Genomic DNA, 21,068 nt, shown 5'->3' with positions numbered 1-21,068 from the left:
AGAGCTACCTGCATGTGAAAAAGCCAGTACTCTTGCTTTTATAGTGAATGGGTTGTTCTAATCGGCTGGAGTGAGACCTTCTTATCTTAATATTTTCTCCCAGAAGCTGTACTTCTGAGTCTGCTAGAAGTTGCTGTATTGTGGGAGACGTACTGGCACTGAGGCTATTGAAAGCCTAGTTTACATGACAGCATAATAATAAATTTAGGTGAATGCTTTTAAAACCTTTCACAAAAGCTGAGATTCAACGCTGTAATTTTTTTCTTGGGTTGTGTTTCAAAGAAATTGTTTTCCACCTTCTTTGAATAATCTGTAGGGAAAGAAAGCAATTTGAAGATCAACAAACAGGTGCTGATCAAAATACATTTATAGCAGTTAGTGATAAAGAAGTAATCTTTTTCTAACAATGGATTTGTTGCTGAATCTAAGTTTTGTTCCCCAGTATTTATTTACTTGAGATTATTTTATTCATATATTGGTAATATTGCTGTGCTCCAGTCCTGTGCTTATTGATCGAGTTGGAGTGTATGTATCAGCACTGAAGATTGAGCTTTTTGTACAAAGGTCATGCAGCATCCATTTCCTTATCTCCGTGAGGGGAGCTGACCCAAGCTGGCAGTCCCTGGACTCCTCTGCCACTGCTTTGCTATACTGTGACAACTCTGTGGCTGGGGAGAGGCAGCAGCAGCAGGCAGGGGAATAGACTTTCCTGAATTCCCCTCCTCACGCAACAGTTTCTGTTCCAGAGGCTTTGCTTTATGGACTTCATGTGACTGTAACTGAGAATGAAGCCTACAAGGAATGTGATTTGAAAAACTGAAGTTCAGCAAGTTTGAGGATCATTCATTAGTTGAAAAACTTTTCCAAATGGTTGTATGCTGCACATTATACCCTAAGTAGAGATGGCTGTTGCTCTGGATAGTGTGTCTAGTGCTGTGGTTCTTAATTCAGCTAGTAACCAAAGGGGAGGTTAACTTAAAATATCTTAGAAGTGATGCATTTTCAGAAAGCGATCAACATGGGGAAACTTAGCATTAATAGCAAAGGTGTTTGAAAAAAGTGTGTTGGTTTGCAGATGATCTTGTCTCTGGGGTTTTGGGTGTGGAGGTTTTTTTGCTTTGTAAGTAGGCAGCTCGTTGGCAAGTGGAATTATTTTAGCCCTTTAGGTTCAGTATTATAAAGTATTGTAAATGTCTGCTTTGTATCTGAGTTCTTAAGATGTAACACTGTGAAACAATTTGCTGGATGCCCTGGATGTGCAGCTATTCCCACTGCCCCCCAGCCACAGTACTATTGATAGAACCATAAACACTTAATATATAATCAGTTTGGATGATGAAACTCTGCCTGGTTACTTTGCCGTTAGATATTGAAGAGCTCTAACCAGGGGATGCTGAAGGTTGGAGAGGATTTGAAAAACTTACACAACTCCTGCCTTCCTCTTTACTCACTTTTTGAGTGGTGAAATGCAAAACAATTACAAGGTTATTTGGATCTGGGAAGAGAGAAAGAATTCATGGAGGCTTGCCAGAAGCATCTCTTAATAGGGTAGATTTCTTGATAGCAGACTGATCAGTTGGTCCCTTCCATGCTGCCCAATGCCATAAAATAAAGAGTCTCTTGGGGCCAAGTGTCCCAGCGCAGAGCTCGGACTGATTTAATTGGGCTGATGTCTGGGGATTGCCATGAAGGAACACATCTCCACAGCTTGGAGGTGGGGGAGGATAAAAGAGCCACTCTAGCTCCCTTTACCACCCAGCTGTGTAGTTGACACAGCAAGACTTGCTGGACTGCAGCAGGAAAGGTGAGGTGAGCACTGTATGGTCTTATGCCACCTCGTGCCAGTAACAGAAACTATAGTGTTGTGAGTTGATCAGTGTTGGATGGAAAGCACTACAGGTAGCCTGAGAGTGCCTGAATGTGCCTTGCTCACCCAGCCGCTGCAGGCTCAGTGCCCAGACAGCTCCTGCTCCATCCTTGGGTTGTGCACTTGTAATTTCCTTTTGTTCCTGCAGAACAAAAACAGGCTGAGTGCTGTTGCCACACACAGTGTCCTTCCTTCTCAGTTGAGTGGAATGCTACTTTTAAAAATACTTACTAATCATGTATGTGGCTACACAGAGTAAGCGCTGTGTAATTCTCAGACCTTCACAAGCTGGTGGCTTGTGAAGATAATTTTCCCCAGTACTGGTTAGCATGTGTGGCTCTGTATAAGACACACTTCATAACTCTTAGCTAAAGGCTCCAGTGCTGGAATCAAGTTACTGTTGTTTCTTCTCATTTATATAATTTTAGTGCATTGCATTGCACACTTTTGTTTAAAGGCTTATAGCCAATTTTCTTTATGAGGCTTAAATTTGGAGGACTTGTCATCAGTTCTAACATGTTAATGATTCAAGTATAGTGCCCAATCAACAGTTTACTCAATTTTTAATTAAGATTATTTTATATGTGGCAGGTTTTTTAATTGCCAGTCATCACTTTAAAAAATGGTCATTCTGCAATTTTTTTTTAAAAATGAAATCTGATTACTTTGGTTGTACAATTTCTGAGGTTATTGCTTCTTCTGTAAGCACTTGGAAAGAGGGACAGCCCACTTCAGATAATTGTGTTGTAACTGCCCTAGTGGCTATGACAAATTGTATCAACTCTCCTGCACTTATGGGAAAAAATGAAATATAAACATAGACTTCATGCAAAGGTCTGGCTTTATTTGATAAAATGTGGTTTGATTTGAACTTCTTGTCAGCAGCACTATTAACTTCATGTTTTGATGCATAGTCTGTTTCTGAGGGCTCTTGACTTCCAAACTACATGCAGGTATGGGTAAAGGATTCTATTTAATATTTGATATCGTATGTGATCTTGCTTCTGGAGAGTTCAGCCAGCTCTTCATTGCAGTTCCTTGATTCAACCACTAATTTTGTTTTGGCTTTTTTTTTTTTTACACTGGTATCTCAAAATAGCAAGGCATATGTAAACAGTCAGCATAATTTGTGACTACTTAAAACTGGGTTTTTCTGTGGGGGAGGAGGGATATATTGAATTGTGCAAAATCTTGGTCCTGTACCATCCTCTTACCAGTGGGCTGGAAGATGGCATTTCTGTGTGACAATTCTTGTACCACTACTCAAACAGTAATCTTCAAACTTTGCTGACCTGCTGGCAAGAATACAGAGGAAGTAAGGTGCTAAATATGTTATTCCCTCCTCCTTCCTCTCTAATAATTCTGAAACCCTGTAGCCCACATCTGCAATATTTATTGGGAGGAAAATGAGTATACACCTTTGACTATGAGCAGCGTTGGGAGTTGTTACTATTAACACCTTGCCGAAAGGGATGGAGTAGGAACCTGTTGCAGAGGATCTTGTTTTATAGACAGGAACTTCTTGAGCAGTTGAAGTTCTGAGTTGTCCTCTTCCAGAACTTGAAAAAGAGAGGAGGGGAAAAAGACAAAAAGCTAAGAATAACTGAAGCATCCCTTAATACTTCAGATCATAGCTCTGTTGCCAAAGGAAAGCTGCAGCAAAGCAATGGGCAAAGCTATGTATGATGAGTTAGGGAGAGGTCTACACCCTTGAGTTATTGGTTGAACATGGGAGGAGGTGGCCTGGCTTTCAAAAGAAATTGCTAGCAGAGCACTACTTGATACTTGGCTCTGACGTGTTCCCAATGATATGAATAGACTTATGTTGCAGCACGTAAGCAGGATGAGAATGTGAATCTACTACAGCAGTTGGTGAAAACAACATATGTTTAATTTTATGAAGACTTAAAGACAGATGGTGACCCATAGGATAATTATATAACAGCCAAAATTCTCTTGACAAATCTTTTTATAATAGCTGTGATAATTACTCATAAGTAGCCAGTCATTTAAGTCTTTTTCTGTTTCATAAATAGTACAGGGATCTAGTTTAGCCTCGTATAAACTCTTGGGTGAATTTGTTCTTTAGTCTAGGTTATTTTTTTTTTTTTCACTTGCCTTGTTATCTGTAGTCTTCCCTTGCTCTCAACAAAAGGCCCAACTGATGTGTGCTTCTGTCCAATCAAGTGAAATAAAGCTGAAAATGTCACCTCTCCCTTACATCTGCCTCTTTCAGGGTTATTTTATTTGCCCGCATGGAGTCCCTGTGTTTTACTCCTCCCAGCCTCTGTCTGAAGGGATTAACATTCCCCTAAGAAATTGGTTACTGCATGTTGCTGTGTAGTTTGCCTTGGACGAATGGAGTACAGAATTAAGATCTGTTTTCTGGGAACTGCTGGCTTTCATCCAAGACTTTACCCCCCTTTTTTCAGCTGTCATCTTGGCTGTTTCTTGCATGACTCTTGAGTGGACTGGGAATTTGTGCAGATTGCTGGAAGAGAGCTTTTAGGACTGGGAATGAGCTGGACAACTACTTCTGAGGCACCAGTGTAGCAGCCTTTGAAACACCAGTGGCCCTGATTGATCCGACATCAAGATGAACTGCCTGCTAGCAAGGACAGTTGCCTTTTGTTGAGGATTTTCAGGGGTGGATTTAACAATGTCCTTTCTTCCCTCTCTAAGTCCAGGCCTTTCAGTATCCAGTAGCTCATAACCCATCTGCCTTCTGTGTCCGAAGGGCAATTTGCCAGCTCCCTACAAGCCACAGGTTGCTCCTTGACTGGCATCATCTTAGGGGGAAGGGACAGAGAGAAGCTTTTTTTTCTGGCTTGTTACTTGTATCATGTTAATGCTGATTCTGCTTTGTCTGGTGATGGTAATATGCAGGGCAGGGATTCAGATACAGGTGATGTTAAGTAGGGTGGCCAAGATTAAGGAGTTGTTAAAGTGGGGAGGGACAGAATTCTGCTAACACAGTATTTTAAGTGATGCTAACCAAAAATAGAAGCATATATTGAGCACCGGCCAATTTATCTGCAAAGTGTGCTTCTTATTTAAAGGCCTCTTTGTGTGAAGCTGTATCCCTGCTTTCCCCAAAGGAAGCATTGATAGCTTCCTTGCTAGCCATGGACCTATACCAATCAAAACAGATTAGGGTTTGAAGAAGTAATTATAGGAAATATAGCAGCAGAAGTACTTCAGTAAATGCCACTACAGTTTCTCAGCTGGAGAAGTACTAATATTGAGTTCCTTTGGGACACCACACTTTCTTCTCAGTGGTAGATGAGTCAGTCTGGCCCTTGACAATTTTACTTGAGTAAGTTACAAGGAAGTTCCTCATAGCAAGAGCAGCTCAGGACTGCAAAGTAGTAGAGGGAGCTTGTGTTAGCCAGGTCATTACTCTCTGAAAATGAGTGACTCATGTGACCCTATGCACAGAGTAACTTTCTTTCATGCTGTTTTACAACAGCAGGAGCCCTAAACAAATCCTCTGGAGCAGTCAGCTGGAAGCTGATCAAAGGCTTCTGCTTGCTGGGGCTGTATCTGTCCAGGCAAGGATCCCGGAAACCGTGTATGCACCTATGAAAGCACAGTGAGGGAAAGTATTCTGGTGTTTTGGGGTAGGGGGAAGAGGCTCTTTGGTAACCTTTGTAGGCTACCAAATTAAACCATTTCAGTAATAAAAAATTAAGGAAGATTTCCCTTTCTAAGGTCAACCAGCTTACTAAGAATCTATTAATGAAGAAATGCCAATTTATTAGTTTACCAAAAAAGTGTCTAATTTTTATTTTTATTTATTTTTAGGGGAAAGCATTCCCCTAAATTCCTTGTTGTTCCAATATGGAATTGTTTGGTTGGCTGGTAACATGGTTAAGTTCCTCGCTCTGTCTGCAGAACAGATTCAGATCAGATTCAGCCTCTGGCTCAGACGAATTGAGAAATTAATCAGAACAAGATCTCTAGCATCCTAAGCAAGCAACTGGACTCTTGATTTACTCTGTGGTGATAACTTTCATGATTATCCATCAAATAAACTTGTTGATTTCTTGATTGGGAAGGGAAACCTTTTGTTAAGTTGCTAGCATCTTTGCAGGATAGTAAAATGTCTTATTTTCCAGGTCTAATGTATTTTTTGCTTTAAAACTTTAAAATGTTCTTTTACATCATCCATTTGAATTTTTAGCTCATTTCTACAGTCTGTCTGACAGTGTATGACCTGACTGTTAACTGTAGAATCATTCTGAATCAGCAATGTCAGCTACTCATGAGATAGTAGCAGGATGCTGTCTTTGCTCACCTGTGTAAGACAGCATAGCTGCTTTTAATGCAGTTGACCAGTGGATTACCCTTGAAGCCCTCTGAATGCTTGCTAGTTGGCATAGAGTTCCTTCTTGCTTCAGAACTCCTGGCCATAGAATTGTAGTTTCTCATGATGGGTCTCAGCTTCTCTATTCATCAGCACCCTGACTTCTTTCCTCGCCGCCAGTGCTCAGTGTGGTTTGTCTTGCTTGTTTTTATTTGCATCTATTAAAAGCAGACTGATAGTGGGTGTTTAATATACATACTCAAAGATTAAAAATTGTATTCTGTGGAAAGGCAGGGAGATTTCAGTCCTGGGCCTAAATTATTTTGTATGCCATTTTTCCCTGTCCCCGTCCCCCCCCCCCCCGTCCCCCCTTTATTGTCAGGACTGGGGTTTTATTGAGCATCTGTTCAGTGGTATTCCAAGGTGATCAAAATCAGTATTTCTAAACCAATGGTATAAATAACTGCATTCCCTTTATAATGGAGAGCTGCTCCTGATCTTTTTTCCGTGTCCTACTTCACTTCAGCCTGTTAAAATGACTCCAATGTTCTCAGTCTTGTCCTTCTTTTATAGGGAGATCTGGCTCCTGGTTGGACAAATGAGTACACAAATCTTGCATTAAAATCTCATAGTCTTTTTTTTTTTTTTTTGCACATCTTACGTGAAGCACATTTAGGAATGAGATGTATTTTGTTCTGTATTTGATCAGCTGGTCATTCTGTAACTTGCTTAAATACTGTTTGTATATAAATCAAGTTGCAAAGGCACATAGTTTATATTTGTGAGACTACATGCATGCTTGTTGACTTGTTTGTTTTTGGGAATAGTTGGAACACTTGTTTTGGTTATTCACCCTAAAGAATTCCCGAATTACTGTTGGATTTTTTGCCTGTCCAGTGTCTTAGTGTCATGCATTGTAATTTGTATTATTTGCTCTGAGACACCTGTGGCTGGGCGTAGGACACCTCTGATCAGCAGAAATCATTGTTACTCTTCTGACTCAGTTTACAGACCCTGCTGCAAGACCCGGGAGTGCAATAGGATCACTAGGGATCCAGCAACCAGGAACCTCTTCCCAGAACTTCTAGACATGAGCTCTCTGCTCTTACCGCTTTCATGTCAATGAGCTTTTAACACAAAATGGAAATTGCACCTCTTCTCTTGTTGCTTAACATGTTACACATACTGATTACATGCTTATTAATTATTTAGGTATTGTACATGTCCTATAAAGAGCTTTGTGATGCTAAGACAGGCATTACTTATGCTGGCAATTGTTTGCCTTTCTTGAGATGTGCTATACGAGTTCAAGAGAAGGTTGATCTCTTAGACATAACAAGATTGCTTTCTTATCTGTTAATAAAAACATCGGCTCCCCAGTAAGATGGAGTGATAAAATACAGTCACAGCAAGGTGACTTCTGACGTTGCCAGTGCAAGCCTTGAAAAATACCAAGGCTCCAAGATATGAGACTTGATTTTTAGTCATAATTTAAGCTAATATTGTGAGAATATTTAAGTCATATTTAAGTCAGAAAACTGACTTAAATATGACTTAAATTTAGTCATAATTTAAGCTAATATTATGAGTATTTGGACTACTAATTTTTATCTTTTTCTTTGCCTATGAAAACTGATGAGCCAAGCAAAACTGAGACTCTCAAGTAATGAATAACAAGTTAGCTAGAGCTAACAATAATGAGTAGCTAGAGCTTTGTGGAAAAACATAATTATTACGAGGTCCATAAAACACCTTCAAGAGTTGATGCCTCTGTTTTGAGGGTTTTCATTTTCTACTACTGAGACCTGAGGAAAGGCTTTAAGGCTTCAAGTAGTATTCCTCCTTGTTAATCAAAAAAAGTTGCATGGTGATGACCTGAAGGAGTAGAATGCCAGTCTCTTTCTCAATAGGTAGGAAACCCCACTGACATTTCTGCTGAGCAGATGGAGATGCATTTGTTTCTTACGTGAAGAATAGGAGTCAGATAAAGTGCAAACTGATACAAGTTTTTGTTTCCTTTTCTGGAATAGCATGGGAAGATATCACTCCTCTTCCTCTTAAAAGGTTCTTGGGCATTAAGTCCTGTCTGGAAAGGTGCTATTATTATTGCCACTATTCAGAGACTTGCAAATTCTCATTAATGAATGTTGGAATAGCCTGACCTATGCTAAATAACGCATACATCTGTATGTATATAAATATACATATGTATATGTACATATACACATATATGAGCACACATTTTTTTAGTTGCTTAATATCACAGAAATTCCTCAGCACTTATTATTCTTGCATTTTTTTCAACCTGTTTTGCTTTGCCCTTGGGCCAGGGTATGAAATGGGTTTTTTTCTTTATAAATTGTCTTTTTCATTCAAGTGAAGGGAAAATCCTGATCATTGTTATAAATGGAACTGTAATAGGCATCTGTTGTGTTTGCGAGTTATCTTTTCAATTTTTTCTGGTAATTTAAATGTGACTTTTTGTAATGTAACCTTCCTAATGGAAGTGGGGACTGCATGCAAAAGAAAGGAATTAGGGGATAAAGCAGTGATATGTTACATAAATATTACAGTTCAATTTTATTTGCATCTTATGTGGTCCTTAAAAATTGAGACTATATTCTGTTGATCCTTTTCGAGGGAATAGCTGAAGAGAGTTAGTTTATGATGTTGATATTACGGTGATGAGTGTGACGGTTGCTAGCATTTTGCAATAGCATATTCTCTCAGATTTCTCCAATTGGTGCAGCTTCTTTGCCTCTTTTTAGCAGTAGGAGTCAGATCTTTTTAAAAAAAAAAATCTCTGCTACTACAAGGCAAACTGCACTAATATTTATTCTATTCTAGACCATTGTATTGTGTGGAAGGTACAAGGTTCATGAGAAAAAGCTTATAAATGGCAGGTAGTTGGGATGTGATTTACACCCCATGAAAATCTATTTAACAAATTTAGGCCTTTAGTGCCCATGATTCTTAAGCAGATCTATTGTCTGTCACAGTTGGAGAACAGAGGCACTTACATCGTCAGGAAGATGCTAGTTTGGAGGAGAGGACTAGCTCCCTTTCCAAGCTGGGGACAAAAGCAGGATCGTCAGATTTCTCAAAAGTGATCTTTTGCAGCATGGTAAAAATTTATTAAGTCTTTTATAGTGAGGAAAAAATATACAAACTTAAACAATAACACTGAGAGTGTTGAGGTGTAAAGGTTTATTATCCTTAGTGTATACTGCTAAATTTGGGGTCTTACATTAGTCTCTTCAGTTTGTACTGTTTTGTCTCACTCACAAAACCTTTCAATACATTCAACTTGTTCTTGCCACAAGAAAAAAAAGCTTTCAGCTCAGAAGCAAAGTGTGTATTCATTGAAGGTGTGGGAGATGGGGTGAGAGATGACAAAATAATTACAATGACAGCTTGTAAGTTGGTCTGTAGTAGCTTTGGCTGTAACTTATTTTTAAAAGGTTTTTTTGCAGTATTTGCCTTTCTAGAATTGTTAACCCCATCTTATAGCTTGTCACTTGAATCTTGGAAAGATGCAAAAAAGATTTTAAAGCCATATCAACTTCTCTTATTCTTTTGTTGATACTTGATAACACAAAACTGCTAATAGATTGATTTGATTGAGGTCTCTAAAGAAAGCTTATTGAGAGGTCGGGAACAAATCATCCCCCTGTGCAGGAGGGCTAAGAATTTAAGGGAAGGGATGTTTAGCTAAGCAAGGAGTTTTAATGAACTCAAATGTAAAAAGACAGGAGAAATAGAAGCAAGGACAGGCAAGACAGAAGGTGCATCAAAGCATCAAGAAGGCCAAAGCCTAGCTGCAGTGCAAACTAGCTAGGGACATAAAGGTTAACAAGAGGGCCTCTACAAATATACCAGTAGCAAAAGAAAGTTCAGTGAAAACATGGGTCTGTTGTTGAATAGGGAGGCAACTTAGTAATGGATCATACCGGGAAGGCCGAAGTACTCTGTTTTTGGCCTCAGGAAGGCAATAGGACAGGGACTAATCAGAGAAGCTGAAGTGTTTTATTGTCCTCCTATTTAGAAAACTTTACTTGATATCTCGTCTGAATCCTTCTTGATTAAATATCAGCCTATTGCTGTTTGTGTTGTGAACACAGACTACAGGTTATTCCTCCTTTATGCAATGGTTAAAGGCTATTACCAGTTTGCTGTCCTTTGTGTTTGTAAAGAAAGATCCTAAGCCTGTTCATTCTTTTTAGGCCAGCAATCATTTCTTTGCTTTCTTAGCTACTCTAAATAATCCATGTCTTTGTAGAAGTTAAGTGCCTAAAACTAGATGTAACACCCAGCTAAGCCTTACAGGGACTAAATATAGTGTAAGGGTTACTCTCTGTATTTTGCAAGCTATATTGCTTCATTTTTAAGCTCCTGTATGAAGCTTGTGGTTTTTGTGTAGTAGCTTTTTATTGTTGGCTCATTCAACTTACAGTTTACCACAGGTTTTTAAAACTCTTATTGCTATTTTTAATCTTTAATTTTTTTAATTATGCCCTCTCAGTAAGGAAGTAGTGCATGACTCTGGATTTGCCACAGAGCTACACAGTTATTTGTGGCTGGAATTATTGTGGAATATTTGGCTGGAATATTGGCTGGTATATTGTGGCTGGAATTGCAGCAGTGCTTTGCTGTTGCTATCCTGGGGTAAGGAATACTATGGGAAGTGGGGGATCCTCCTGAGAAATGTGTAAGTGCTATATATGTGTGTGTGTGTATATCTATCTATCTGGGACCCCGAAGTCTGGTCAGAATTTACTTGCAATGAGAGTCTTAACAAGCAACAGCCATTTGAATAATCCTGTATTAGATCCTTTTCTGTGAGGAATTGTCACGTGCTCAGTCATTCTCTGCACCGCACTTCTGCACTTGACTGTGTCAGCTTTTGAGTAGCTCCTTGTACTTTGTCTCCACTGAATGGATGATTTCATTCTGTCTAGATCTTTGTACTCTGTTATGAAGTCTCATTCTAACTGCCATAGGAAAACTTAATAAATCTGCTGTTTTCCTTTATCCTGGTTGTTTACAAAAATACTGAATGATACTAGACATAGAACAGGCATCTGGAAACTTGTCATCCTTCCATTTTGGCAGGGAGGTATTGGTAATTACTTGCTTAATTAGCTTTTTCTCCTTATTCCCACTGTTGTCCTAGTAGATTCACTAAAACTACTTTCCCCAAACTTGATTATAAGAGTGCCTTAATTCAAATTCCTGCAAAATGCTCAAGACTAGTTAGTCTTGCTGGAGGTAATGGGGCCCGGAAGAGGTACAAGAGAACTTGTGGGTGGATATTGCTGTAAGAATAGGACTTTTACTTTGTATGTTGATATTAATCAAAATAGTTTCAATTGCACAGCTGCAGCCTCTGTGTCCTCAGGGAAACTTTTCTGATCAAAATGCAGCAGTTGTAGGAACACCTAAAGTGCACAATGAAAGTGCAGTATTGGGGCATGAAATAAGAATAGTCTTCCTAACGTCTGTCAGGTCTTAGTCTATAAAGAATACAAAGACAGCTGTCAGATTTATTTATCTTTTTTTTTTTTCCTAGTTATATTTGCCCTCCTCTGAAAAGAGGAAAAGAAGCTGCTGTTCATTATTTTATTTGCTTCAGAGCCATTATTGATTTTGGAAATTTGATAAATATCTGAATAAATGGTTACTCTTGCTTTTTCAAGTGGAGCAAGGCTTGGCAGAGGTTTTCCTTGGTACATGGCAAACATGATAGAGCTGGTCATCAGGAGCCTGTGTTTTGATTGTGGTCTGTAAGCTGAGAACCAGCAGCAGGAGCTTAAAATCCCTTTCTTTTTTTCCTTTACCTACTGATTCCCAAAAATGCTTTAAAGGACTGTAAAGAAAAAAAAAAAGTAAGAATATTTAAGGAGAAGCTTTCAAGCTTTTCAAAATTATTGAGTGTTATTTCATGTATCTGATACGCTTTAACTACCCTGCCAATTTTGATGTAAAATTTACTTGTATGTCTTGTGATTACTGACAATCCATGGGAAGCAGTAAAAGTGAATGAGCAGAGTCGATGTTTTGGAAGTGTAACTTACTTTTTGTTAATAAATAAAAAACCTACCCAAACAAAACCCCAGCCTTCAACATAAAGAGACCAAGAACATTCTAACTTGAAATTATCCTTTAAACACTTTAACCATTGGGACTGCACAGCAAATATTCTGTTAAAATGATATGAAATTAGTAGTAGCTGCTTAAAGATGGTAATTCGTGTGGAAAACTCTAGGTAGATCTGTTTTTCAGTCTTCATTGCTAATATTGTCAGAGAACATTAAAGAATGAACATTTTGTCACTGAACAGTAAATTCATAGGATGTCATGTTGCAGGGCATGGATGGTCATTAATTTTTTTGTTTGTTTGTTTCTCTGGAGGAGCAGATTAAAGCTGGTTGCTGCCTAAAGGCATATTGGGACAAGTTTCTGTTCTTGTTTGTTGGGTTTTTTGTTTGTTTTTAAAATAATCTGATGCAATGAATGCAATCTGCAGTGGAAATGAAATGGAAGAAAACTGCTGTCCCAGGGCAGGGATTTTGTTCCAAACCTGATTTCATAGTCCAGTTTCTCCTCTTCTGAGAACTGGGTGGACGTGCAAAACGGATGAGGAAATGTGGAACAGACAAGATAATGGGTAGCTAGTACTGCCACAAAGAGAAATGTTAACAGGAGCTTCTGCACAATTTTAGGGGTTTTCTTTTCTTTTGTTTTCGCATTGTTGCTGGTGTCTTTTCACTGACTTGTCTTGGTTCCATCTGTGATCTTAGCTCCTACCAGCTTGGAGTTCCCTGTTTTTTATTTGTGATGCCTAAGGGTGGCAAAAATACAAGGGGCAGTTCTCGGTCTAGTCAGCACTTCAGGTTACTCAGGCAAGGGCAGGGACATGCAGCTTGTAGCAAACAAGCTTAGTGCCCTTGCTCTCTTAGGATCCTCTGTGGCATTATTAGACTTAATCATTTTGATCCCAAATGTACTTTAATTAGCACAGGCAAGGAGAAAAGGAACTAGACAGCGCAAGTCACATAAACCCCCTCTATCCTGCTTTTTATGTTTTGCTTTATTTTTCTTTTCCCTGTCCTTTGACTCTCAGGCTTTTATTGAGAAAAAAGAAACATGTCTGGCTTTGTCAGGCAAGGTAATTGCATCTTTTAAAGTATAGCTGTCTGCTGTGACTAAAAGGTATCAAAACAGCTTTTAATGTCCTGATGCTGATGGAAGTTTGTCAGGAGTGAATGGTTGATAAGGCTGCTGTTAGGTTTATTTTCTAGCAGCATTTAAGACAGGCCACTAGAAAAGATGGGCCTCTTCATTTCTCTTGCATCTCCTCTGGGTTTTTCCTAAATCTTTTTATCATGTGACAACAGTGCCACTCCATTACAGCTGCATCTATCTCCCTTTTCCCTCCTTCCGTATTGTCTTTTAGACTTCTTAAAATCTATCAAACAGTGGATTTTTAACCCATTGTAATAGTGTATGGCTAAAACCAAGTGAGTATTAGCAGTATTGTTAAAATGAAACCTTTGCTAAATGCTTTTTCACATGCTGTTTTCTTTCTTGTATGTTCAGTATGTTAAAGTGGAAGTGAACCACCAATAATCTGTCGTAAAACCCCAAATCCAGTCTTGTTTAATTGAACAATAAGAAACCAGTGTTTCATGAACACTTTTACCCTTGCTGAGCCTGAGAAACTACTCTTTTTTTGCCTATACAATAGGGATGGTATTGTACTCAACCATCAGCTTTGAGACAGGCCTTGTCCTGAAGAATTCAGTCTATTTAGACAAGACAAAAGACGATAGGAAAAACTGAGGCACAGAAGGGGCGTGACCTGTGCAGGGTCTTGTTGCAGGTCAGTGACAAAACGATGGCAAGAACTCGGGTGTTGTAGCTGCTGTCTCATTGCCGGGTCAGCCAGCACTCACTGTGGGCTGCTACTTCCCAGGCACTCTTGATATTCAACTTGGGACCTGTGTGCTGAAGGTCGTGCTTCCCATCGACTTCATGGTGGTGATGCTGTCATTTCTATTCTTTTGGTTCATCATCTAATGTATAGCTTCAGGTCTTTTGGTCTTGTTTCTAAACTTCTTCATAAATTTGAAGACTAATTCGGAATGATTGAAAGTTGATTTGTAGAAGTATTTTACACCAGATTATAATAAGCAGGTTATTAAGCTGTCATGGTCTATCGTGTCTGTGGGACTTGAGAGACCTTTAATCAACAGATTATGGAAACTACATGGCAAACAGTCTAGTATGTCAATAAAAGTTCATGACCTTGGGAAACACTAATAAAAGTTCCTGATTCGGGTTACTACTGCTAAAAAAGAAAAAAGGTTTATATATGTTTTTGCAGTTGTTTTTATTGTAAGGTCAGTGAAAGGTGAAGAAAACAATATCTTGTAGTTCAGGCCCAAGGCTTTTTATCAGGAACTGTAGCATTGCACTGCTGCCAATATTCAATTTTGCTAAGCTTGCAACAGTTTCCATATGTTGTAATCCTCTTTTTGGTGATTTCATCTTCCAAAGTTGTTTCAAGATCCTTTGACATAATAAGGATTTAAACAGTATGAGTGTAGTTTTAAGCATTTGCTTGTTTAATGGTAGTGAACTCTTACACTTTATGTACAGTATAAGCACTGTACAGAAGTTGCAGTTTAACTGCATGCGTCTTTGCACATGTAATACTGAGTAGCTCTTTGTAATGTGTTAGATGGTCTTAAATAAAAATAGAGAATCCTCATCTATACATCAAAACAAAATGCATTTTGCTCATCAGCCTTCTCCCATTTGAAGGCACGAGAACAGCTAAATTAGAGAAACTTCAGAGCCTTTCTCTAAAAACAGCAGTTCCCCCCCCCCCCCCCCCCAAGCTCAGTGCTCTGGGACTGAGGTAGGTTGTGATACGCAACCCAGAGCTGAAAGGAGCTCCTGGATTGCGTGTGAGGTGTAGCAGCTTGGGTGCAGAATACAAGTACAGATGGCCACAGTTGCTATAGCTCCCCTGGAATTTCAGCAGCAGTCTCTTGTCCTTATGCGGTTGCCATCTTCTGTGTTTCATACTACAGTGAAAATTAAAACAAATGTTTGGAAACAACAACTCTCAAACAGAAGAAGCTATGGCCTTGGTCCTGGATGTCTATAACTGACCATAAAAAGAAAATAAACCCAACAGAACTGACCGTGCTCCTTTGTGTTAAATAAATTCTCTACTTAGGATTTACAGAAGAAGAAATTAATCATAGCTTGAAGTTTATTTTTTTTCTCATGTTCTTTAAACTCGTTGCAAGTGCTGAGATGCCTGTGCTACTCTTATTTTGAAGGGAAATATATTTACTATTTATTGGTGTAATCCCCAGTTAACTGAATTTGGTGGACGGGTAAAATTTTCATAATGAAAAGGATTACAAATTAATAGCGATAGATAATACTTTTGAATATTGTGTTAAGCATTCTAAATGTTAAATGGAACATGGGAACACAAAATAGGCTTATTTTTAGTTCTCTTCTTCATTCAGCCAAACATAAATTGATTAGATACTGTACTCCTTGGCTTATAGTGGTTTTGTCTTTCACACCAGAACCTTAGCTGTAACTTTGTAAGAGGGCTTGTCAGAGTTGGTCGTTTCAGTGATAGCATAAAACAATTTTATATATATATATATATATAAGTGTTAGGCATTACACTTTAGGTAACTTTTCAGGAGAAATATTATACCTGTTAGATGTTTTTCTATGATTTCTAAAATATAGTAAAAGATCTGATTACCATAAGCTCTTTTTTTTTTCTCTCTATAATGACACAAATCTATTGCTCCTAATCCCTCTTTGTGGAAAATCTATGGGATTAAAAAAAATACTATACAATTTCACTGAAGTGGGTCCTATTTTTTGTAATTTGATGTAAGGATATACTCTATTCATTCAGTAATAATTCAGTGAAGAATTCCCCTTGCTAATTCAATAAACAATTCTTGATCCTTATTAATTATTGTCCAAGTTGCAGCCTTCCTTTTGTGGAATGGAATTGAGCAATTGCTAGGAAATGTCAGTGGAAATGAGTTTATCTGTGCTGAGTGACACACAGCTTGGTCAAAGAGTGGTCACTGAAAAGTGGATTAGGGATAATTTGACTTGTGTAAAAACGTTGGTTACTTTGAGCTCGCACACATGCTTCTGGCAAAACTCTTGCTCTTGTGTAAACGGAGAGGTGACGAGGACCTGAGGTTGCTTCTGTATAAACATTTTCTTGGCACATCTTTTTCAGTAGAAGAACCCGGTTGATGTTGGCTCTTGGGGTAAAAAAATTTTACCTCCATAAGGAATTTTTTTTTTCTATGCAAAATGAACAGCAGTAGCCTTATATAGCTGTCTTTCTACAATTTGAATGGTAACAGTTTATACAGTTTGGTTGTAAAGGTGTTCCTCAGCGCCCTTTCTTAAAGGCATGGAAGGGATAGATGAGGGACCACTGGTTAAACTGTATCAGGTTTGATAACATGACAATGTTACGGGATTTTTATTCTTTTAATAATGAAAGAAGTTTCTAATGTGCAAATTCAGGGTAAAAATCCAAAAGCAAAAACTGTGGCACTTATTTTTTTTTAAAAATAACTTATTTCTAAATCATGAAATGGACTGTACTGCATATAAAGTCAGGAAGGCATTGATTGCTTATGCAGCCTACTAAAATGCACTATCTCAGAAAATGAAGGGCATCCAAGATACTGCTTTGGTACTGGTAGGTGTCATGCAGGACTTGTGGCAGACCATGCTGGTCTTGAGCAGCAGCACAGATGCCTACACATTGGCAGTCTTACCGTGGGTGTGGAAAAATGGAAGCACATCATTTCTTGAGGAACAGGGCCAAGCTCAGGGTCTTGCTCAGTGTAGAAGTCACTCAGCACAGCTCACTTCTTCAACTTTTAAAAACAGATACTATCTCTTTCAGTGGTATCTTTAATTTCATTTTGCAAGTTGTGACAGGGCAGCATGTTAACTTTTGTTATGAAATGAGGTATCTTCCTAATGAGGACTTACCTGGCTGCTTACCATGCAGCTTACCATGCTGTGTGTTGTAGTTGCTAAGAATAGCAGTAGTTTAGTGTAATTCCAAGGGGACTTCTTCAGATGGGCAATTTTCAAGTTCACTGAACACAGGAAGAAAAATCCCAATTTTTGAGTTTAACTGCAGTGTAAATATTAGGAAGAACTCAGAGCTACACACTATAAAGAAAAGAAAGGAAAAAAGGGAAGGGGGGAAGGAGAGAGTCTGAAGTACAGGAAGTAGGTTTTTTTATTAGCGTCTGATTATATTTTGTCTTTTAGAGCCAGAGAAATATTCTGACCAATATGAAAAATCTTATTCCTACAAAAATGTACCAAAGTTCTGATTTTTCATTTACTAATATCTCTCACTAACTTGGAAGACTGTGTATCAGGGAGGAGAACTTTTGTAGAAAGTTCTAAGTGCATGCATGTGGTCAGTATATACATATATATATATATATATGTGTGTGTGTGATGATTTTATCTGTATTATTGTCTTTCTTGTATATATCTGGAATAATGGGATGGCTGGATTACTCAGCCCTTGGTGATGAGATTTGGAAGAGTGAATTAAGTAGAAAGTATATGCCAGAGCTTAAGCTGAGCTCTTAATTGTATTGCTTCTGTCAGTTGAGATTGACCCATGGAGCAGCTGTCCTCTGGTGCAAACTTCCAGTGTTTTCAGCCCTGATTTATGGAAAGGCTGCATAGCAATATAGTGAAGTGGCAAAAAAAACCCCTTTGCTCCAGTGTATAGGACAAGCTATTGGGGAGCTTAGGGTCTTTGGTTTTGCTCCCACAGTTATTGGTGATTCATATGGCAGAAGTAGGAAGAGCACCAGGGTCTCTGTTTAAGTATGTGCTACATTGATCAGTGAAATTGTTGAGAAAGAAATTGATGTATTTAATAAGTATATATGAGTATTTTCTTATGACTCAAACTGGATCAAATTATTTCATATTTACTGGGAGCCAAGAACTGAAAGAATTATTGAACTGATGAAAAGAAGGGAATCTGTATACATGATGCATCCTTTTTTCTCCAGGAAAATTGTGATCTGTAAGATGCCTTAATCCTGCAAGGGGGATAACCATGTAAAAAAGTAAACTGGACTGATGCACTCCATGAGAGAATACAAAAATACAGGTAGCTATTCTCAGATGGAGAGGTGAAACCATTTCAGTTGCAAAACTGATTGCTTGCATTTTATAGTGACAAAGCAGAAGATCTAGTAAGGCTGGTAGGCATTCTCATTAAAATTTGGCTTTCTAAAATAAAAACTATTTTTAAAGAGGAGATGCAGCAGGTGGCTTCAAATACAGTGGTAGTATTTTTAGCCTGCTGATTTTGTGATACAAATGGATGGCATCTGAATTAAGGAAAGCTTACCGGTTTACCATTATGTTCTTTTGGTCCCGTCCCTTCTCGGTTTAACTACATATCTGGTAATAAATTGATTCTCTTAAGTCAGCTACTGTGGACATTAGCAATAATTATGGGGAGAATTTTCAAAAGCTTCCAGTAGTTTTCCACTACCATTAAAGTCAAAAGGGAAATCGGAGAGAATTGTGCCACAGTGTGGTATGTTTGTATCCCAATTGTTGTACATCCTCTGCCTGGAGAACTAATGATTCCTAATTTTTTCCTAATTTTTTCCAACATTAAAAAAAAATTTAAAACATTTTTTTCTGTTCTATTTTATACCTCTAGATTCATAATAGATGCAGCGTCTTATGGGGACAGACAGTTGGCTCAGCCAGCAGCCAAAACCAATCTCTCTTAGTCACTGGAAACATTGTGGAGTGTGGGCTTTCTCCTTCTGCTGCTTCTTTCACAGCTCCAGCCTCCACACGGCCTTGTGGCTGATCAGAAGCTCTTTGTTTGTGCATATATGTGATTATGTTGGTTGAGAGTGCAGGGGCTCATTTTACAAAATGGGGCTTGTAAGTTCCTGTAGCACATCCTCAGAGATCCACGTCTTGTCAGGAGTTGTGTAGGAGAGGCAAGAGTAGGAGCACCGAACAAGTCGGTGATAGACTACACTGACAATGTAGAAAGCTATGGGATAGATGATTTGTCCTGCATTGTTATATAAACATCGTATATATTGGTTGTAATGGCAGGGCAGGGAAGCGACCCCTTTCCTTAATTTGGGGCATATCACTTCCACACATACATAGTTTTTTCCTTCTGCTCTGCCTGAGGCAAGAGCTGGTAGTGCTAATTACTGTATTAACTGAAGGAAAAACGAAAAGCTATTAGTGACTTCTCTTGGTCTTCATGCACACTGTTCCCCTTTCTCTCTCTCTTTGATGCCCTGAGAGTGACTGCTGTACAGTGTAATTGCTTGATTCGGTGCATCAAGAAAGAGGATCTGACGCGCCACCCTGCACTTGTTTGTTCTCTGCCCATTTGGCAGTGACAAACACCAAGCAGAGGTCATGTGAGTGCAGCCAGAATAGTGTGGCAGCGCTGGGAACGCAGTTACGTTACACTGGGCTCCTTTCATTTTTCTGTGTGAACAGGGGTCTACACTGTAACAAACGTCATGGAACTAATTTGTGATTTTTATGGAGACGCATCTAAATGGCACACACTGAGGAACCCCACCTGAAGCTGGAAACGCAGGGTGTTGTGCTTTCAGGGCAGGTGGGAAGGGCTGACCACGGATGGTCGAATGAAGGTTCGAATGAAAGAGTATCAGTGAGAGTGACTTTGTTTGGGGCAAAGCAATTATGGGCCTGATCCTAGAACACCCTGCACCTGCTGTTTGTATGACACAATGATCACAGATGATCTACCAGGGAGACCTAGGTTTCACAGTCACACAAGGAGCTGTTGAAGACATGATCCCTAATAAAAAAAACCTGACACCTTAAAAAGTTAGGGGTGTCATCTTGTATGCTTCTGTGTGTTTGGATTTAAGTGTATACTCACTGGGATGCCTTGTCTCCCTAGCATTGTTGAGGCTGAAGTCTAGTTAATGAACCTGCAATTTTATGCTAAGAGGCTCACCTGCATACTAAGTGTTATGGGTCCATGTACAAAAATCCCGAGAACCCAGTTTCATTGCTGAGTATTGCTGGGGCACAGTGGGGTCTCATACAGGAGTTGTAATGTGTGCTATAACTCAATACGGTTGGACACTGCCAGTGCCAGCATTGGTGTGGCATTTGAAAGAAGAGCCTGCAATCATTTAGTGGGCTACAGCCATGCTAGTGGTGCTGGCCATTTTAGACCTTTGTAGAGATATGGAACTGAGGGAAGCTTATAGAAAGCAATTACATTCTTTCTGAGAATGTTTTATTAAATGTCACAAAATCTTATTTTGCTTTTCTGCATATTCTATCAACTTGCTAGCTCACAGACTGATGCATAGAATTCCAAGGCTGTCTTCTGTTGTGTTTCCAGTGAATAAATTTTCAGCTTATAGCAGATATTTTTCTTAGACTTTAAGTATATGATACTGTGTTTGGATTGTTAAATTCTATTCCATCTGTATGTCCCATATGTTCAGCCCTCCTACTGCTCCAGTTTGTTTGTGGTCACCTTTCTTCACTATGTGAAGGAAAGGACATGAGGTACTAGTGAAGGATTCTTGCTGATAGCTCCACAGTCGTGGTGACAGTTTGTACAGTTGTGTATTACTGAAGACGTTTTCTCTCACTCTTCCTCTGGGTAGCCTAGTGCAGGATTAATTGCCGTATTTGTACAGCAGGGGAGGACCAAATTTAAAGGTCTTTTACTGTCTCCTGATGTTTCAGCTCAAATGAAGAAATATCTAAAAGTATGCAAATACAATTAAGGAAAATAAT

The 21,068-nt window shown here is 38.9% G+C and overlaps 1 protein-coding gene across 1 annotated transcript in view; it reads left to right on the top strand.

The window, feature by feature from the left end:
• TSPAN5 (tetraspanin 5) overlaps positions 1-21,068 on the top strand; it is an 89,769-nt gene that overhangs the window by 31,870 nt on the left and 36,831 nt on the right. The gene's annotated exons all lie outside the window — the stretch shown is intronic.

This window comes from Mycteria americana, chromosome 4 (assembly GCF_035582795.1).
Source record: "Mycteria americana isolate JAX WOST 10 ecotype Jacksonville Zoo and Gardens chromosome 4, USCA_MyAme_1.0, whole genome shotgun sequence".
Lineage (NCBI taxonomy): Eukaryota > Metazoa > Chordata > Aves > Ciconiiformes > Ciconiidae > Mycteria > Mycteria americana.
This window is presented reverse-complemented; position numbering and strand designations above follow the sequence as displayed.